This window comes from Anomaloglossus baeobatrachus, chromosome 3 (assembly GCF_048569485.1).
Source record: "Anomaloglossus baeobatrachus isolate aAnoBae1 chromosome 3, aAnoBae1.hap1, whole genome shotgun sequence".
Classification (NCBI taxonomy): domain Eukaryota; kingdom Metazoa; phylum Chordata; class Amphibia; order Anura; family Aromobatidae; genus Anomaloglossus; species Anomaloglossus baeobatrachus.
This window is the reverse complement of record NC_134355.1, coordinates 112884698-112892864: the sequence shown is the minus strand read 5'-3', so window position 1 is coordinate 112892864 and position 8167 is coordinate 112884698. Positions and strand designations below refer to the sequence as shown.

The 8167-nt window shown below is 38.9% G+C and overlaps 1 protein-coding gene across 2 annotated transcripts in view; it reads right to left on the bottom strand.

The window, feature by feature from the left end:
• NKX2-2 (NK2 homeobox 2) overlaps nt 1-7244 on the bottom strand; it is a 15813-nt gene extending 8569 nt beyond the window's left edge. The window contains exon 1 of one of the 2 annotated variants that reach the window (XM_075338099.1): nt 6994-7244. The gene's annotated coding sequence lies outside the window, so the exon portion shown is untranslated. The remainder of the gene's footprint in view (nt 1-6993) is intronic. The other variant, XM_075338098.1, reaches the window with a different exon arrangement.
• Between the last annotated feature and the right edge of the window lie 923 nt (nt 7245-8167).

Below are 8167 nucleotides of genomic sequence, written 5' to 3'. Positions count from 1 at the left end.
TTATGCTTTATGTTACCTATACATACATGATGCGTCATTATTATGATGTTACACTATATTATTTTTATGTATATTATATATTAATTTTATGCTTTGTTACCTATATATATATATATGATGTGTCATTATTATGATGTTACACTTTATTATTTTCATGTATATTATATATTAATTTTATGCTTTGTTACCTATATATACATGATGCGTCATTATTATGATGTTACACTATATTATTTTCATGTATATTATATATTAATTTTATGCTTTACCTATATATACATGATGCGTCATTATTATGATGTTACACAATATTATTTTCATGTATATTATATATTAATGTTATGCTTTACCTATATATACATGATGCATCATTATTATGATGTTACACTCTATTGCTTTCACACCTGTATTCCCATTATATTTTACTATATTATTATAATTATTATATTTGTACCATTTTTTTATTTTATATTTATTTTTTTAATTTAATGATATAGCCTTTTTTTTCTGGGATTGGAGCAGGATTTATTTGATGTGAGTTTTGGGGGCATCAAAGGGGTGTAGGGAAGTTTTCTGACTTTCTCCCACCACTGTACAGCTAGAAAAAAAAAGTCTGGGAGATGGAAGGGAAGAAAAAAAAAAAGCCAATGGATTATTGTTGATCAGTTGATTTCAGTATCTGTGTGCCTCCCATCCAGTATGTGATGTGTGTGACAATGCCATGGGTCTTAGCAAGCCCCCAGCTCATCCTGGGTGGTCGGACCCGGGCAAACACAAATACAAACCGATTGCTAAGCTGCGGACAATGGGCGAAATGTAGACAAATGTCCGGCTCCTGTTGGATGCTTTTGTCAGGGCTCAGTTTTTGCATTTATTTCAGTAGCCAAATAATACATGATTGACGCCCTCTTACAATGTGCCCTAACTGTTTGGGATAAATCTGAGGTTGTTGCTAGTTGTCATGGCATTCAACCTCTTTCAATGGGGCTATCTCTTCATTCAGTTCTCAGCCCTGCCGCAGGTTTAACCCTTCGCCGGCGGAAGGTTGACTTGGCAAAGAAACGGTTAAGTCGCTTGGGACTTTTATAGGCTCATAAAATGATTTTTTTTAAAACTCCCCAGATTTATTCAAGAATTAAAAAAATAAATATCAGAATGCAAAATTATACAGATACAAAGTCGCTATCAAGCCAAAATGAGATTTCCCTTGTCTCGAATTTTGTGACAATTTCCAAATGAACATATTAACATCGAATTTTTCATTTTGAGAATTATTATATTGGTTTACTAATGAACTGAGAAGCTGAAGTGCAGCTTGGTGGACCTGATTCCTGGAGACCCCCAAATACTCCGTCCTGGGCTGTAGAATAGTGGTCTCTGGACCACCTGACAGGTAAATATTTTTGATACAAGGTCTTGTGGCTCATTAGTTGCACAAAGCAAACAATGCCTTCATTCAAGTGAACTGAAAACCAGAATTAGGTGCAACCCTCACCGCCTATGTGCTGGGAACCGATAATATTGGATAAGATATGGACTGATTCCATGTCAATATAAATCTGGATCCATCAGAGAAGAGCTATGCAATCACTAATAACATTAATGTGCTTATTAAAATAATTTTATATATATATATATATATATATATATATATATATATATATATATATAAGTATATATATATATTAGACGGGAAACAAGGCAAGGTATTTAGGTATTGATTGTATTCCTGCCCTTGATATTAGCGATTAATCATTTATTTCCCACAAATTGTAAACAAAGGAACAATTCTATAATTATATTATCGGTCTCCTATATTCGTTTACATTGGGTTTTTTTATTTTCTAAATAGTAGTTATATGCTCAGTTTACTGACAATAGTAATTACTAGGCTTAACCTGTTACCTGCCAGGCACTGCATTCAGCATTAATTGAAAAGGGTGTAATTTATATGTGACAAATTAATTATCACAATAATATCTATAATCTATATATTATCTATCTATCTACCTATCTACCTATCTATCTATCTATCTATCTATCTATCTATCTATCTATCTATCTATCTACCTATCTATCTATCTATCTACCTATCTATCTATCTATCTATCTATCTATCTATCTATCTATCTATCTATCTACCTATCTATCTATCTATGAGGCAAGCTTACAGCTTTCTATGAAGTAATTTCGATGTTTCCAAGAAGTTTATTTAGCTTATACTTTAGGATTAATGAATGACCAAAGCTTTATGCCACTTTTGCTCATCGTTCTATCTAATAGTGAGAAATATTTCGATTATTCGATGAAGCTTGATGAGCAGAGGTGAATGTGGGTGTTTGGAAATCGCTGATGTTGTATCATTATAACGAAAATAATGAAGAGTTGCTTCCAATAGATCGCCTGATCGTGGTGTGATCCTGCCAGGTGTTAGATAGGAAGCACTCTACCTTGTAGTGAGCAGTTGGGGCAGGGCTCGAGTGCAGCACAGGGGTATAGGTGCAGAAGGGGGGTATGGGAGCAGCACAGGGGTATGGGTGCAGCACAGAGGTATGGGTGCAGCACAGGGTGGTGTTTGGGGATTGGGAGAGTTGTGGGATTATTTGAACAAGAGAGCAAGGAGGAAAGAGATGTGACTGTGATAAGTGGCTGCACTTCAGCTCAAGTGCTCTCTGCTACTATTTACCTGTTTACTTTTACAGGTGGCTTTATAGCACATGGCACCCGTCTTGTACTAGTATTGTCTTGTTGTTTTTTCTACTAGTCAGTAACTATTCTTTGTTCTGTCCTACAAGTAATCTCTATGTATCTAATATATACATAGTTATAGTCCTTACTACTATTCTCTATGTATATAATAAATACACAGTAATTCTTATGTATATAACATATACATAGTTATATGCCCTACCACTAATCTCTGGGTATACAATATATAGATAGTTCTTTCCTCTAACACTAATCACTATGCATGTTATATATGTGTACCACACACACACACACACACACACATATATATGTACACCTTCACACAAACACACACACACACACACATATATATATATATATATATAGACATACACACACACACACGCATATAAATATATATATGCAAAAAAATATATTATATACATATAAACACACACACACACAATATTGACTATAACCATTAAATTTAATTTCACTACTCCAACAAATAAACCACACGCATTAATATTTTTGACTGTACCATAAAGTGACAATAGAATGACATATCTCTTTCGGGTCCCTTTGTTTTGTCCATTGAGCCTGTTCACATTGCTGGGTAATATTCCCTCACCTCACCCTAGCCCTATGCCTCCTTTTCTTATCTCCTGCCATCTCCATCTTTCCTTCTCATCTCCTCCATACTCAGCTCCTTCTCTCTCACCAGTCCTCTGTCTCTACATGGCTTTATTTCTTAATCTCTCTTAACACCTCTCTTCTTCTTCTCCCACTATTATTTCTCCCATATATTGAAAGTTCCTAGATAATGACCTGTCTTTTTGACAATTGGATTATAACACCGCTAGAGTATTTCAGAGCATGTATTTTTTTCTCCCATCTATCAGCAGATTATCTCATCCAAAATTCATGACTCCCCTGCATGGAGCAGGGACATGACTGTTTATTTTCCTTTAATGAAACTTGTTGTGACATACATTTTCATGGCATGATAGGAAACAGAAGTGTCTTGTACAAAATCCAAAAAGCTGCTCTGTAAAGAGGGGAGGGGGGGCACCACAAAAAACCCTCACACACCCTTTTTATGGGTGATGAAAACGACACAGTGCCAGGTTGCAGCGTTGTGCCATTCTCTTGGCATACAGTCATAATATCTGATGTGAGCATAATGGATGTGCATTGATAAAGCTAGTGTAATTTCATTCATTAAAGTGCTCAATGGCATCATTATATCTCCTACAGGATGACATATAAGGCTGACCCGCTGCGCATCACACAACACAGCTCAGATAACAAGCTTCAAGTGGATTAGTCTATTGTTTGAATAGTTCCAAGGTGCAAGCAATTGTTTTCTTTTTCATTCACTTCAGGCAAACAAAACATATTACACCTTAACGCTCTGTTGAGGATTACTGAAGCTGACACAAAGGCTTTGTTGGGTTGGATACTCTTCTCCATCTAGGACTTGATACTCTGGATTGGTGGAACACTTGAAATCAACTTGGAGGTAACACATAGTCCAATTTAGCCTTTCCAATTATCCTAAAGACAGTCTTTGCTGAAAGCACAATAAATGACACATAAACAGGCACAAGTGGAAATAATGAAAAGTTAAAATAATAACCAGATGCTCATACCTCTGCTGACAATACCTTTAGCTATGGATTTATATGAAGTATGGAAACCCAAGCTAAACAGCTGAGCAATGTAACACACCATGAGAGTCTTTAAAGTGCATTTAATAAAATCAATAGGATTGTGGACCTCAAGGGCTGGCTTGGACCAACCTGATAATATATCTGACTTGATGTATTATTAGTATCTGCTCTGCAGATACCAAAGATTGTATTAACTGTTTATACACCGGTAAAGGCTTTCCATTAGGGTCAGATCAAATGCATATAAATCAATCCAAAGTAAACTCTCCCACCTAAGGCACTTCCCCATGACAAGCTATTAATTATTTGTTCAAAATACAACAATCTAAATTGGAATTTTTATTCTATTTCACCAAAGTGTGATAAACCCATTCTGAGAAAATAAGCTGGGGATTTATTCTTTGTATCAGTCACATTCCATGATGTGGATATATCCTGAGGCTACACAGGAGGACTTAGCTCTGGGATTGCGCATAGGCTACAATAATGGATGCACCAGCACCAGCTAAATGTATAGCCTGGGTATAGTTAAGGGCAAAGCTGTGGCATAGCCCTGGGGTTTTTTATTTTATGTGCTGTCCATTATGAGAATTTAATATGAAAATCAAACCCTTTGTTTCCCTCAGGCTAACATTTTCTCTTTATTCATCTTCTCTGCTCCAGAAATGATTAAATATGTCACAAGGAGATTAAGCACCGTTATTTTCCCTGCGGAAACAGCCATTTCAAGCCTAGAATGATAAAGCTCAGTATTTTATGGCCTGATTTCACGTTTATTTCTCAAAATGAAATACAATGCTTTAAGCATATCCTTATCTAAACGTGTCTGCTACAAAACGAGCCCCTGCAGGACATCTGTGGGAGGTTGGAGCCAAACAGTGATAATGAATGAAGTAGACAGAGGTGCACATGTTATGTGTATTATTGCTTGTGATGTCCATTTCATAGAGGATAAACAGGATTTGCTATGGAAAATTAAAGTACCAGTAAAGCATGCTCTAAATGCCTTATTCATAATGATAATCGCTGTGCAAGTCAGGAAGGGTCTGAGACAGGAGAGAAATCATCTTGGTGGAGGAGTCTATGGAGATGGGGAAATATTGCTGATCCTCCAGCGATCTCTACTGACTAAAAAGAGAACTGCTCAAGAGTTTTCATATTAGAGAACGTGGTCCACTGACATCCTAAAGTGTTCTGCAGCACTCCTAAGACATTAACCAACGCAGCTCTAGAAAAGAAGATGTTTCCATTATGAGCAAAGATGGTGTCCCAACAGGTAAATAAAAAGCAATTACTATCAGCCCTAACCATAGGATAGGATCTCAAATCCCATATTGTGGAAGCCCTGACTGAGCCGAGCAAGATTTATTGCCCGGTTATCTCTGACAGACCATCTGCAGGCACTAGTGCGACTTCTGTCACCTGTCTTCTCCTCTGCTCCAGATATGACCGGACCTTGCTCCCTAGAAGCTGTAGAGGCCACGCACAGAGGATGACCCTGCTCACTAGAAGCTGTAGAGGCCACGCACAGAGGATGACCCTGCTCACTAGAAGCTGTAGGGTCCAGGACAACGAATGACCCTGTTTACTAGAATCTGTAGGGTCCAGCATAGTGAAAGACCCTGCTCACTAGAAGCTGTAGACTCCATGCACTTATAATGATCCTGCTCACTAGAAGCTGTAGACTCCACGCACAGGGAATTACCCTACTGACTAGAAGCTGCAGGGTCCAGCACAGAGAATGACCCTGCTCCCTAGGTGCTGTAGGGTCCAGAATAGTGAATGACCCTGTTTACTAGAATCTGTAGGGTCCATGCACAGATAATGACCCTGCGCCCTAGAAGATGTAGACTACACGCACAGAAATGACCCTACTGACTAGAAACTGTAGAGTCCAGGCACTGTGAATGACCCCACTCCCTAAATGCTGTAGGGTCAACGCACAGTGAATGACCCCACTCCCTAAATGCTGTAGGGTCCACGCTCAGTGAATGACCCCATTCCCTAGATGCTGTAGGGTCCACGCTCAGTGAATGACCCCACTCCCTAAATGCTGTAGGGTCCACGCTCAGTGAATGACCCCATTCCCTAGATGCTGTAGGGTCCACGCTCAGTGAATGACCCCACTCCCTAAATGCTGTAGGGTCCACGCTCAGTGAATGACCCCATTCCCTAGATGCTGTAGGGTCCACGCTCAGTGAATGACCCCATTCCCTAGATGCTGTAGGGTCCACGCACAGTGAATGACCCCACTCCCTAGAAGCTGTAAATTCCACGCACAGAGAATAAGCCACCTGCTGCCCCACCGAGATGCGGTTCCCCCTTGTATAAATCCAGACAATTGTTCAGGAAAGACTTCTAACATTTCACTAATTTTGCATTAAAACCCACATCACATGAGCAGCAAAATTAGCCGCATCTCAGCCCGTGAAAACGATCACAGATAGTTCGGTTGTTTTTCAATCCGCAGCTCAGATCAAACGATTGCAGCCTCTTTGTGCACTTGCAAATAAACTTATCCCTTTAATCCAGTCTTTCAGAGGAAGCAACTGCTCAAGAATGGAGATGTAAGACTTTATTTCAGGGTGCAAAGCAGAAGGACAGCAAAAAAAAAAAAAGAGAATCAGCTCACCTGGTGGAGGATGGAAGTAGGAAGCCAGGAGAGGAGCAGCTGGGGCAGTGATGGGTTCAGCTTTCCAGAGGTAAGGAGCTGGAGTGACAGATGAGGTGGCACTCTAGGCACAAGCTCACATACTCTGCTGCACTTCTCTCACTGTGCAAATACATTTATTTGCCCTTCTCATCAGTTGACCACATTTCTTCTCTCTCACAACTCCCCTCTGCTCATATCTGCCTATTACTCTGTGAGTTCCTCCTGCAGAATGACTGTCACCCACCCCCACTCTCTTAAATTGCAGGTTCTATTTGCTTTTCTTCCCTATGACGTGAGGCAAAATATTGGCCATATGTTCATTGGTAATAAATTGGTTATAAGTGCAAACACCCTTTCCCTCTTGATAGCATTCATCTGGCATATACCTATCTGTGTTTTACAGTAGTGGCTTCAATGCATATTGTTATGCTCAAGGACTGTGCACACTGTTCAATATACAAAGGGTGCTCAGATCGCTCCATGTCTCAGGCTGAATACTTGTGACTTGGATTCTTTAGTTGTGCTTTGCTTGTAATAAATATTTCGGTAGCCAACCAAGTAGCCAGCTGCAGCAGCAGATTTTAGTGTGGGGCACAGTTTGCATTAGATCTGCAGATAGACCTGTGCTAGCACATGCTTTGGTAGATATAGACCTATGATTTAGTTTCCATTTACTAGTAGGTATGAGCAGAATCTAAGCTGGGTAACTTGGAGGTGAGGAATGAATGTCTGCATGTGGCTCATGTAAAACCAACTCCAGGGGCTGCTAATCAGTGGAAAAGGTTCTGTGTACATGTCATTGTCACAAAGCTCCAAGTTTCCTTTATGAGATACATTTCCAAATTGTTACCAATTTGTTTAACATCTAAACAGCTCAGAGAGCTAAAATTATTTATCATTTTATTAATGGAACTCAATATTTCTATAGCTTTATCTGATCCAAAAAGTGTACTAATATGTTCCTTGCAATTGGGATGGGGAAGAGGGGGTTAATGCACTCCAAAAACGTACTGATAGGGAAAATAGATTGTGAGCCCCAATGGGGACAGTGTTGCCAACGTATGTAAAGCGCTGTAGAATTAATAGCGCTATATAAGTGAATAAATATTATTATTATTATTAATAATGCAAAATATGAATATTCTGTATTCAC